Source organism: Pogona vitticeps, chromosome 2 (genome assembly GCF_051106095.1).
Source record: "Pogona vitticeps strain Pit_001003342236 chromosome 2, PviZW2.1, whole genome shotgun sequence".
In the NCBI taxonomy this organism is placed as follows: Eukaryota; Metazoa; Chordata; class Lepidosauria; order Squamata; family Agamidae; genus Pogona; species Pogona vitticeps.
The window spans coordinates 130,766,341-130,780,346 of NC_135784.1; the positions used below are offsets into that span (position 1 = coordinate 130,766,341).

Below are 14,006 nucleotides of genomic sequence, written 5' to 3' on the forward strand. Positions count from 1 at the left end.
GTTTGTCTACATGCTTCATCATGACTAAATAGATACACAAAATGTGTATACCTTATTTGTAATTATTGTTTATTCTATCCTTAGTGCCTAGGAAATAAAGATTGTAGAAATCTTTGCATACTTAAAATAATGTGCAACCTTTGTGTAAGCCCACTCTAACCAAACTGGTGAACGATAATGTTGTAATCCTATACAAACTTAATTAGGAGTTCATTTCAGTAAAAACAATTGACTTCCAATATAGCTTATTTTTGTAAGAATCTACCAACATCTGTAAATCCCTTTCCGTTGAAATGAAAGATTTTAAAATGTGAATTTGAGAAAATCTAAAATGACATCCAAGGTTTTGAGTGCTTAGCTCTTAAACATCTGGGTTTAAGATGTCTAAATCTACCACATTAGTGCTGAATTACAGCTGCCACTTCTGCTTCCCATTTTAAAGACCTATTGGGAAGGCTGTAATAGATGGAGAGGAACTGCATCCGAGTTTGTTTTCCAACAGTTTACCAAAATTGAAACATTTTTCCATATTTGTGAAGAACACAAGTATTTGGAATTCTGAATGCAGAAAAAAAGTGAAACTGGTAGGTATACCCATCCCTACAGTAGTCATTTATGAATGTAGTAGCTGCCATTTCTATATGCTTAATTTTTGTGTGACTCATATACAGAGTTATTGTATCATCAAAATTAAAAACACCACCTAATGGTATCAGATCAAAGGCCATTTAAGTCAACATCCAGTTTCATCCATTGGCCAATCAAATGCTTCTGAAAAGCCAGAAGCAAAGTGTCCAGTTTACACTACAACTCAACTATGTGTCCCTTTGAAGTGGGATTCAAAGACATACCAAGAGGCTTATAGTCATTTATAGTCATGTAGATATGCCATCTTTTAAGCTAAAAGCTCCTAAGCGGTTTACAAAATCACCAAAAAAGAACATTCTCTACTCCAGTGTGATGAAGGGCTAAGAAGCCAAACCTCTCTACTCCCTTTAACCCTCATCATTTATATACATTAACAAGTGGGATCCCACAACAAATTGCTGCTGTGCAACTGAAGAGGTTATAATCAAAGACAGGACTTCCTGTTCTAATGTGGATCTTCAAGCGCAAAAATTAAATTAAACAGTTTTTAAAGATTTTAAAATGTACACAGTGTGTCTGCAAAACTGGAACATGAGACATTCAAATGCAGCTCAGTATTTGTTTAAACCTCCAGGCAGAGTGAAGTAGCAATTTACCTTGAACTTTGCTGTAACCAAGAGATATGGAAACATTTTAACTTGGAAACTAATTCAGTCTCAGCCCATCTCTGATATATAATAATGGTCTGCATTACAGAGCCACTGTAAGCTAGTATATCTTAGAAAAACCCACAACCTGCAAAAAGACGTCTAAATACAGGGTTCTTTTATGTTCTCTCAATCCAACCTGCAAGATGGGGATATACACCTAAGATCATCGGTTTGTGTAAACTACCCAGAGCCTCACTGGTAGTATTCATTGTCCTTTCCCTGGGTAGGGTATCATTAGCCTTTCCCTGGAATAGATCCCTCCAACCTACAGTACAGTAACAATGCATTATATTTGCTATTAAATTAGTAGGGCAATGGTTGAAAAATTTCCATGTTTTTTAAATGTTTCACACTAAACCAAAACAAAGCTTGAAAGAACAGACTAGCAATGGACACATTGGTGCCCAGTCCTGACTAGAGTAAAATCTTGGATTTTTATTGATATTTTGGACGGTTCTCACATGCTTCTGTAGGAAAATCGGTCTAAAACAGTGACACAGAGAGAGAGACGCTAGGTGAACAAGGCTTGCCTTAATTACAGTACAAGAAAATAGCGATTAGATTGCTGGGTTTGTGAACCCAAGAACAACAACATTTTAGAGTTCTAGTACTTGATGGGATCAAGACCCACACCCAATAGGATTAAGACATGGTGCTGCCTGACTTTCTTTAGTTAAGACACCCAAGTATTAAATGCACATACAATTTTGCCATTAAGAAATACTTCTATGCATAATAACAGACAATGGTGGTTGGTACTCATGATAGTTTACAGAATGGATGGCATCACAGCCACATGATTTGTGGAGACATGAGTAACAGAAAAAGGCAAGTTCAAAAGCAGATATTTATCCTCACCCCACTCACCCCCACAAATGCTGCCTTGCCCCACTCAATTTGTTCATTTCATGACTCAGCTGAGACAAAGAAAAACACATTTTGCCTCTTGTTGAAAATGTTTTCACCTGCTGCTATGTCCATCTCCTTGTCTCCCTCCCTATACATTCATACAGAGTAGAATGAGACTGAAAGTTTAGCAGAAGAAGAACAAAAGAAGGACTGGGACCCTGAGGTGGGCCACTTCCCCACTTGCTTTAACAGGCTAGCTTCCATGATAAGCGAACACCAATTATTTTTCACAGTCCAGATTGTAATAGTGGCATTAGCATGAAATAGGAATCAGAAATGCTACAGATGGTAAATGCAGAACAGACATCGAGACCTGTGTAAAGTATACATGTTATGTGCCATCAAGTCGTATCTGATTTGTAGCTTCCCTAACAGGGATATCAAAGCAAGTGAAATATTTTAGGAGTGTTTTTAACAGTACCATCCACCCCAGTGATTTTCCATGGCCAAGTGCGGATTTGAACCCAGGTATCCTGAGTCCCAGTATGCCATTCTGTTCACTACACCACAGTGAGTACCTCTTGTACACATACACAAAATATATCATTAGAGAACTAAACAATAAGAAGATAGTTTAACATTTTCTGCTATAATATTTAACAGATTCAAAATATTATAGCAGAAAATTTGCAGATTGAAAGGCAATCAGTGAATGAATGGCAGAATTTAAAAAACAAATACACAAATAACAAAAACAAAGATGACTCAAAGAAATAGAACAATTCAGTCAAAGACCACACAATATGCCTTCTATTTTAAAGAAATTGTGGATTCAGAAATACTCCCAAAGTAGGATAGCACCCACACATCAACAACAAGAACGGTATATATAATCAAAAAGGAGAATAAAAGAAGGCAAAGATTTACATAAAACTGTATGTGTTCATACATATGTATATAAGCAAAATTAGAAATGATTTTTATCATTTTAAGAGAATTACAATGCATCTCCCTCAAATAAGGAAGATGGTAATCAGGTGACCTGTATGCTGAATTTGTCTCTTGTCCAAGTGCTGTTAACTGTAGATGGGCAACTTCAAAGAATCTGATCACAGTTCTTATGGATTTTCTTCTTCGAAGGGGCAACCCTTCAAGTGGAGGACACCTTCAGGAGAAACACTGCCATCCAAAAGCCCTTCAAACATACTGTAGGTCTGTTCTTTGTAAAAGAGGCCATAAGGCAAGCCCCCTCAATATTTTGATATGCCTTACTTTCAAACATAACCTCTCAGATACTCTAATACCTCCCCACAGGCAAGAATCACATTACACCCAGTGTGTGTGTGCGCGCGCACACACATGACCTACCTAGCCTGACTCTAACTGGACACTGATTTGGACTATCTTGTAATGGGTATTTGGAGGAAAAAATGGAAACAATCACTCGGCTTCCAGCAGATACCTTCATTTTGTTTGGCTTCCGCTGTAGCCTTTAACTAAAGAAAGCCAAGAAGTTTTCATCTCTGTCCCGTTAAACAACCTTTTAAAAACTTTCTTAAAGCAATCCTAAGACGTTGATGATGGGAAATTTACAAAGGAACCACCTTGTGAGCTTTTGCTGGCTGTGTCAGAAGCGTATAAGTCCCACACACCCTTCCAATTTTGCTGTATTGACATTTTGGTTCCTGTTAACATTATGGGAAGATGAACACCAGCACCTCCAGCATGGGCATATTTTTTGTGTGGCTAGAAGACATCTAAAGGCCTCCCTCTTCATTTGTATCAAGTACAGTAAACTTTTTTTACTTTCATTGATGCAAGCTGCCTTGGGTCCTTTTTAAGGAGAAAGGAGGGGTAAAAATATTTTAAATAAACAAATAAACTTCTACAGGATCCAGTCGTCCTCAGGGCACATACAGATGAGACAAGCTGAAGTGGTCTGGATCACATTTAAATGGTTGTTATCTTTAGTGAAATCTATTTTATCTCTTGAGTGATACTTCCATTCACATTGATCAATTTTTTTTTTCCTGTGAGAAGGGTCCAGCCAGTTTGGATCACTCCAATTTGTCCCCTTTTTAATTAATGACATTTTCCTTCCCACCCCGTTCCTTGCTTTTTTCTGCAGCAGTCATGCAGTGGCCATAGTGACTTTCTTTAGTTTTGTTTTGGTCTTTTTATTTTTATTAAATAAAGTAAGTGATATAGCAAAACAGCAATGAAGCTACCTAGTATGGTACACATAATACTGCTAATGTGTCATGTTGATCTAGAATAGTGTTAAATCCATAGGAAAATATATGTAAAAAAACCTAAAAGCCTAGACTAGATGAATAAAGAGGAGAGGGCATTTTCTATTATCTCTTGCAAAGCCACAACCCACTAAATACGTCACAAGATTATTATCTCAGATAACACCACCCACAGCTCTATTTGGCTATGAACTAACCATCCACATGGGCTACAGAACAAGATACTGTAATTAGAATCGCTCCAAATCATCCCCCAAAAACTGTTGCCTAACACTACATCAAAGAGGAGGAGGACAGCTCTAAAAAGGGAGGGGATGGATCACTCTAAGTCAAATGATGTGTGGCCACCACAATCTGATTTGAAACGAGCAGTGCCAAAAGCGATAAAAATAGCAAGTTATATGCCCATTTGGATGTGCCCTCAATCACCATCCATAAGAGTTTAAGGTTGTACCCCAGTAGTTCCTAGACGTTTTGGACTTGCAGCCCCCCCTGAGGGGCAGGAGGGGCAGAGTGGCGAGGGATGCGGGGCAGCTATAGAGGCAAAACTCTTCTCTTCAACCCAGTTTTACCTTAATTGCTGGCTGTCTAAGTTAGGTTCTTGAATGGACTCCTGCGACTTACAGCTTTAAATGTGTTTTGATGTTGTTTCTGTTCACCATCTTTTACTGTGATATTTGTTTGATCATACTGTACTTAGTATTTGTATACGTACTGGTTTTTGCTTTAAATATTGTAAGCGGTTTTGGGTCATTCTTAAGAAGAAAGGCAAGGTAAAAATGTTTTAAATAAGTAAATAAGATCTTTGATTTAAATGCTATGAAGATCCATACAGTCCTAAGTTTTTTTTTAAAGAGTACTTTTGTTGTAGTTAAACCCCATATCCTGGTTAACACAAATAACAGAACTGCATCTGCATGCTCTTGATCTACCACCCTGTGAGGGGGTTCGTCCTTGATAGGAGTCTAGGAGCCCAATTCCAAACTAATGATTGGAGATAGTTCTTGCTTCAACGGAAAACAACAACATTTATTGGACACAATAGGTGTCCTCTCAAGTTGATTCCAATAGTCCTGTCAGCCCATAGGCTCTTTCTCTCTCTCTGTCCTGTGAGCCGCAGAGTGGTTATTCTGGGTACTGTAATAGGTAACAGTACTTGTAACAATAAACAGCAACAGAATAAATAATTACTTTCCACATGTAAATAAATATAAGCTCAAATAAAAAGTTAAATTCTGTATCCCAGTATTGCAGTTCCTTTCCATGCTTCTAATCTGAGGAGCCCCTTTTAGCAACACAGACACTTTAAGTCACCCTCTATTTCAGTCACACTAACAAATATATAAAACATAAATATCTAGGAGCAGTTCCTCAGAAATACGTGCCTCTTGCAGATATTAAAGTTTGATGGCCTCACTCCTGTGTTGCATTTTCCACCTTCAGAGTTCTTCTTGGGATCCTATGAGAAGCTGCTTCCTTCTTTTCAGCTGTACAGTATCTCTTTTGGTATCTTCCCTCCAGCCTCCAGCCCTTAATTCCTTCCTCTGTTGCCCCAGGCAACCTGCCCCCTTACCCTGCCATCTACTAAATCTGACTAGGCCTTTCAGGTCTTGCTACAGTACTGTGGAAGAAGGTGGGGGTGGGGAAGAGCAGTAATTCAAAGTACTCATATTTAACAATTAAAGACTATTTAAGAGGAATATTGAACCTGACGGAATATTGTGGCATATTGTTAAGTTGTACTTTTTTTAGATTGTAGGATGAATGTGGGTTTAAACACACATCCCACCTTAATTCATTGAAGGAGGCCTCAACATACAGAAACCAGTACTGTAATAAAAAGGCAGGGGGTTATAAGTAACAACTGTAGATTAATTAAGAAGGAGTCAGAACTTGTGAATATGATGATGTTTCACCACACAGATCAAATTCTTAAGCGGCAGAAAAGGCAAAGTGCCCTAGCAAAGGGGGAAAAATATGAAGTAGCTTACCTTTTGCCAAGATTGTTTAAGGCCGAAGTCTTCAGAAGCCGAGTACTGTACTATATTTGGACAGTCTTCCTTGGAAACAGCCCAAACTTCAGCCACAGAGATGAAGGCAAAGCATTATTCTCTCACGAGAGATGTCCCCTCTGGTTAACAGCTCCACAGGCAACCTGACTCAGCCCGTTTCTGACAGGAACGTGCTTCCACTTCACACACTAGGCCATGGGGTTCTTTCTTATCTTCACAGAGGCCTACTTGGTACACTTCCTACAATAGCTAGGTGTGCATTGTCAATATTAAAAAGGAAGCACATTAATAACAAACAGAGCAAGAAGAAGCCAATTAACATAAAATTTGCATATTTTGACCAAGTGACCTGGCAGCTTAACTTCCTGTCAAGGTATTCACAGCTGAAGCAACTTCCTTTCATTCCAGGGCACCTTCAAATAGACCAGCGGTCCCCAACTGTTTTGGGGCTGCGGACTGGCTGGGGGGGAGTGAGCTCCATGCGTGTGGGAGCGTGACACGCCCACCACATGTGTGAGCGGGGGGTGGATATCCGTATCCGCAGAGCAGTTCCAGCAAGCCCACAGACCGGCACTGGGCCGCGAACCGGGGTTGACGACCCCTGAAATACGGTAGACGATGCTCCTCTGTTAAGCAGGACACAAAGGCAACCTCACACCTGAACTACGTAGCCAGAAATGGTTTTCAAGACACTTCCACATACATGCACTCTTATTTAAATCTCCACAGGACGCCTTTAAGAAGCACAGAAAATCCAGAGTTTAATTTTTTTCCTGAAAACCAAGCCAGGTGGTAAATGAGAAAAGCACTAAATAAATATTTATAAATAAATATTTTATTATAATTAAAATTTACATTTTATTAAAATAAGGCATCCTTTTTCATTTCACCATTTCTGCCTTATGTGGATATATAACACAAACAAGGAGAAAGGGTCACAGAAAACTAAACAGCAAAAATAACTGAAACCAACAACTCATTAATAAACCGTTCCTATCTTCCACATTTCATAGTCCTACTGTCTCATCCCATGGATGATTTCTTCAGACTGAAACATCTTAGCAACCAAAGTTTCTACAGTTATTTCTAGATCACATCCTTTCTTTCTTTTCTCATATAGTTTTAAAGTAAATGTTTAGATGGTGTTGGGGTGGTATACCTTCTTTTTATTTCAGTTCATGAATGAAATGTTATCAGGAGAAAGGCAGCCCAAAAATAAGACAAATAAATAAATAATACATGGGTAACAATTTTCTACAAAGTAATTCTGTTCCTCTTCCTTTTGCAACTTCAAATCTATTTATTTGTTTCTCTAATAATGTCACTGTCCAGATTTTGCTAATATATGTATTCATATTAATATTTGTCATTTGTCTGTCTGCTTATCTATATGCCACCTTTCTCTCCATAGGGGAACCAAGGCAGCTCACAACAGCTGAACATATTCAAAAATTAACAGTTTTAAAATACCATATTAAAAACAATTAAATATATATCAAGATATCAAGATTAAAAATAAGATTTAAGCAATTTTAAAACATTTTAAAATCTCTAAGTTTGGTCTATCTTTCCAATCTTGTCATATATTTCCAAAGATCATTCCAACAAAAGAGGTTAAGGATATGATGTGTTCACTAAATTGACATCCATACACTGTAAGTATATTTGTTATTTGCCATTCTCTTTCTCAGAAAATCCTGTGATCTGCATCTCTGTTCTTCGATCTTTCTGTTTTGCTTCAAAAGCTATTACAGTAAATGACTTCCAGATGTTCCAGCCAGAGGTTTATCCTGATGGGAGACATTCTTTGGCATTCATCCATTTGGCAAGGTGTGTTGTATTTATTCATTCTCCATAGGTTTAGCCTAATAGCCTGTTCTGATTTAATATTTAGAGTTTGAGATGTGTACAGAAAACTTTTCCTCACTTTTAGCCATTGTCTGTGTTGTTGGCGTCCATGAAGTGGATGGGTTTAGTGCTGTGTTACTTTATTCACTAATTGGACGTTATATGAATTAAATAAATAAATAACTGTTGTATATGTGTTGTGTTTTTAACACAAACAGCTTAAACAATTCTAACTTAACAGTGATACATTTTTAAATACATAAAAATATCCCAAAATAATTGTGCTATTGTACATTTCATTTATTTCAATTCCTACACTTTCTATTCAAATAAACAGATCTACAGGCTGTTGTAGTTATGTACCATCGAGTCACCTCTGACTAATGGTGACTGAATAAGAGATCTCCAAAATGTCCTGTCCTCAACAGCGCTACTCAGCTCTTGTAAGCTCAAGCCTGCAGCTTCATTTAGGGAGTCAATCTACAGTATCTTGTATTTGTTCTACATCTTTTCCTGCTGCCTTCAGCCTGTCGCAGCATTATTGTCTTTTCCAGAGAACCCTTTCTTTTCATGATGAGCCTGAAGTATGACAGACTCGGTTTCATCATTTTTGCCTCTAGAGATAGTTTAGGCTTGATTTATTTTAGCACTTGCTTGTTTGTCTTTCTTGCGGTCCAGGGTATCCACAAAGCTCTTCTCCAGTACCATACTGTATTTCATATTTCACCACTGTCATCTATCTTTACTGTCCAGCTTTCCTATCTCTACCTTATTTCGTTCATTATTTGCTAGCATCTCTTGACGTACTTCTGGAAGGGTAATGCCAGCCAAATCTCTGCATAAAAGACTTTCATTAAACATCAGCTTCCAGGATAATCTGGGGAAAGCCATGACAGTTACATTGGGATACAGAATCAATATTAAACAAACCAACAGTAAAATAGATAGTGTTGGTGTACATTTCATCATTTTTGTGAAAATGAAAGAAGAAAATACCTAAGCAGGACTGGAGCTGTTAAAGAGAAAAAAATCATGACTACAGAACAACTAAACAACTTCAATGTTGAAAATGATAAAAACTGTAGTTTTGTTCAATCATCAATGCAAATGGAAAATGCAAAGTATAAATATATCCCTGGAGACAAAGACAAAGATCATCCATACTCTTGCATTTCTGATCACCATGGAAGTACGGAGGCACTCACAATTTTAAAATCTCAATATTATATTTGGATTTTTTTTTATAACCAAAAATTAACTAAACAAGATATTCACCCATCAGCACTGATCAACTTTAATACATGAAGTTATAGGTAGAGCAGAGAGAGAGAATCATTTTGTATTTGCCTAGAACATTGTCAGAAGAAAATACCAGCAATCCTAAATCAGCATTACAAAAATACTGGTTGAATACAAGAGGATTCAAACTATGTGTGTTTTCCTCAGCTGTTGTTTCCACAAAATTCCTGAGTAACTTACTGTATTACAGTAATATTATTGTCTATCAGATATTCGCAGCTGATTAGAACCATCTACTGTACTGACAGCAAGAAGAGCAGAAATCATTGACAGAGCAATATTGTCACTATACTGAGCAATATAGAGGGATGTTACTACACCATGGCATGCAGCAGTGCCCTGACCAGTGAAAAACTGAAGGGGAAAAGGATTAAGGGAAAACAATGGTAATAGATTGAGCAAGACCTGTTTAAGCTCTTCAGCAGTGGTACCAACCTTGGGTCCCCAGAAGTTCTTGGATTAAAACTCCCTGAAGCCTTCACCACTAGCTGTGCTGGCCTGGAATTTTGGAGTTGTACTCCAAGAACATCTGGGACACAAGGCTAGGAACCACTGCTCTACATTATAGTTCTTTCAATCAAGATGGGCCTGCCTGTTTTATCATACACTTTATCAAGCAATGTGCATAGGCAATGGATTCTAGAATTTCTTCTGTTATTCTTAATTTTGACATGGAAGCTTTATTACTTAGGAATATGAACCATTCAATGTAAACTAAAAATGTATTTGAAATCTTATTATTACATCTCATATTGTCTTCAAGCTATATAATAATGTACAAATCATTCTCCTCGTATACATTGCCTCTTTAGTCACAACATGATTTGCCTGGCCCCCACACTGGGAGCTTTCAAGAGTAAATTGAAGACCTGGTTCTTTCAGCAGGCCTTCCCAACAGCTATTGCTTAGCTCCTACTCTCATTTTTCCCATCTTGGGTTTTCATATATTATTTTTTGTTTTATTTTTATTATTTGTTTTAATCCTATCTGTGTTTGATTGTAAACCGCCCAGAGTGGATTTTTCCAGATGGGTGGCATAAAAATCAAATCAAATCAATCAATCAATCAATCAATAAATAAATAAATAAATAAATAAATAAATAAAAGATTGAAGTGAAAATGTGTAACTGAACAGCAATATAATTATTTAAAGTGCATGGATAAAATGTAAGAGGAGAAATAAAAAGCAATATTGTACACATTTTGAATTATAAAAGTAGTAGGTTAGAAATTGCTACTCTTTAAAACTGAGCTAAAGGGTGTTGTTCAATTCAGCTGCAAACAGAGACTTTCAAATTGACCAAGTATGGATTATTTCATGCTAATACCACTTCAGCTTACAAATATGCGATGCCATAAAAGATTTCAGAAGCAGGGAGATTTGACATCAAGCTGTATCGCAGAACTATCTACCATAACATACATTCAAGTATTAGGTAATGACCTGGGTACTATAGAAGTCTACAAACTCTCCAGATATTCAGACTTGGAAACTATGTAGGTTCAGTTTGCTCACGATGCATTAATCAGCACATAACAAAACCTGGCAACTTAATTGACAGTCAAACCTTCTGCATAACTGTCATGCCTGTCATATTTAAATGTACTGTTTATATACAGTAGTTTCGTAAGTGTTCTGATAGTAAGTTTCGTAATGGTTCTGATAGGCTGAGAGAGAAACTTGAGAAGGAGGGGTGTGTTAGACAAATCAGTCTTGAGTTTGATAGAGAAGAGCAGTAAAGAGATTGGAGTGGGGTGGGTTTGGAATCTGGGGTTTGAGAGAAAAGTCTGGGAGAGAGATTGAGAGTGGATATGTAATAAAGTAATAAGCAGAATAAGGAACATTCTTTCTAACCCTGTTATTTTAATAAAACCTTGTTTGTTCTATTCAAGCGCAATACCTTGTTTATTCTATTCAAGCTCAATGAGGGCTGGCTATGTGGAATGTGTTATAAGGGTCTGAGCAAAGGATTAAATATACACACACCTGGAAGAAGAAAGGAAATAAATCAAGATTATTAAAGAAAACATATTTATTCCTGCAGTGATTTAAAGTAACTGTTACCTCAATAGTCAAGTGACAAGACAAAGTATGAAATTGGTATCAGATGGATGGGGTGTGACAATAACCTGTTGCCCCAAGAATAGAAATTGTATCTAAAAACTTGAACGTTCAGCAGATCTCTACAAAATCAAAATTAAAATGAATTACAAGTTCATTGATAATGAACAGCTTCATGTGTTTGCAGAACTGCTCTTTTGCACCATTAATGGAAGATCCACTTTTCCACAAAGGATATTCTGTATTTAAAAATCCTTGACAAAAAATCTTCAAAAATGGATTACACTCCCCTCAGACAATTTTATTTTTGAGCCATTTCATAACTGGTGTTTGTTTTGAACAATATAATTCAGGCAGATAGGACAAACAAACAATTTTTAAAAATTGTTGTTTTGGTCAAGCTATCTTTGACTTTGCCTGTGCTGTATTTACCACACTGGCTGAAAGCTAGTAATGAGCCACTACTAGAATAGGCCCATTCAATCAGTGAGCACTTAGTGAGTCAGCCCTTTTGTAAATTCCACTGATTTAATGGACCTACTCTAGTTGCAACTTAGTAACAAATTTCAGCAACTATCTCTTCACAGCCAGATTCAAAACCAGTACATTAAATCCTGACAACTCTTGAAAGTGGCCTGATTATCCTCCAACCTATCCTTACCAATTATCCCCCTTAGTCTTCTGGAGGCTATTTTTATTCCCTGAATGTCTATTATTGCTATGCAACAATAGTTTCGATCAAGTCTTACAGTAGCATTCAATGAACATCATTTTATATATTCATATCTTCATCAGAAACTATGCATATTTTGATTTAGAGGGAAATAATTTATGTGTCCCTCCCTTAATTTATAATATGATTACTAGCCTGGAATAGGAACACACCTTTTGATGCAAAATTTTAGTATTAGAAAGTTTGGAAAGCATTCTTTTCATAAGACATCAAGAGAGCTTTTATCTTTTGTAGTTCTGAAGGAATGAGTAGGAGGAAACTTTGAGAAGTGCTTTAACCTTCAGGAAATGAAGTGACAGCTGACAGTAATAGAGAGGTGGTAACACTTGTCTGTGAAAGAATGTGACTGCTAACTCCACTGATGTTGACATTGCACATTTACTTTGAAGTTTCAGATGTAGAATTCAAATCTCTGAAATACCTGGTAGACAATCTGTATCTATCCACTCTGATTTCTTGTTGCTTCAGCGGAAACCAGTAACATGCTTAAAACGTCAACTGACTTACCTTGCTTTTATATATGTATAAGATAACTGCCTTAAGTAAGAAGTGGACTTGTCCACAAAAGCTCACATTAAAATATAGCAATTAGACTTTAAGGTGACACAATGTTTTTGTCTTATTTTTTTTAGTTGTATTTCGTTTTTGCCTGATATACCTTAAGTAGGAAACTTTCCTCCTGTTCATACATGTAAATTGAACTTCATAATGTCACTTATTAATTCACTGTACTTTAAAAAAAAAATTGATAGATGTTGCTAACTTAAGGAAGAGTTAATTCCCTTTCCATCTATTAAAATTCTTTACTTGTTTGAGGTATATTCTATAGCAATGCACCTTTTCCTCATTATTCGAGACCTGACCGGAAACCTGCTGAAGCTTTCTACTCCAAGAGTGTATACTGAAGGTGGTGATGTGACTTGTATGGCAGAGGAGGAAGAAATGTCTCTGGCCAGCTGACTCCTTGTAACCTTCAGCTAATCATGTCTCTTCTTAATTAACAGAAAGAGCATGTGAGATCAGGCCTTCAACGCATTTGCAACTAAAATATAAATTATTAATTCACCAAAAATAGAGGCTTAGAATGCTGCGTTGGCAGATGACTGTGTATAAAGTCTCCAAGGGCCAAGGCTCCTTGTTTCTTCACTAGCTCAGTATCTCAAGGTAAGTTACAATCCCTCACTGTGTTCTTAGGAGACCTGAACGTCTGCCACTGCTTAAGGTTGTACATGTCCTATGCCACGTCCTATTTAAACATTCTCCAAATATATTTTACATGCATTTACATTGATTAAGTTAATACTTAGTGTCACTGGTATTTATACGATCTACGAAATCTAGCTCCATGTCAATGTTAGGATGTTTTTCTTCAATGTCTGCTCATAGGTTTACAATCTCTTAGTGTTTGCCAGAACTACTAAACTGAATTTTTTTTAAAGCTGTATATAACTATGCCTAACTTATAATATGTTTGATTAATTTATTAAAGGCTTCTTCACAATTGGTAATGATGATGAATGCAGTTTCTTGGAACTTGCCTGTACTGGGGATGATCTGCGCGGGCCTTCTGTAACTTAGAGCTGGCTCACAGATAGAAATCATGAATAGCTGAAGTGGAAATTTCTCTAAAATGAAATGTCTCCATTATGCTCT

The 14,006-nt window shown here is 36.9% G+C and overlaps 1 protein-coding gene across 1 annotated transcript in view; it reads left to right on the forward strand.

Annotated features, from left to right (window-relative positions):
• The first annotated feature begins 7,653 nt into the window (after positions 1-7,653).
• The window catches only part of LOC110075081 (myosin heavy chain, skeletal muscle, adult), a 44,797-nt gene continuing 38,444 nt past the window's right edge, over positions 7,654-14,006 (forward strand). The window contains exon 1 of the mRNA XM_078385941.1: positions 7,654-13,517. The gene's annotated coding sequence lies outside the window, so the exon portion shown is untranslated. The remainder of the gene's footprint in view (positions 13,518-14,006) is intronic.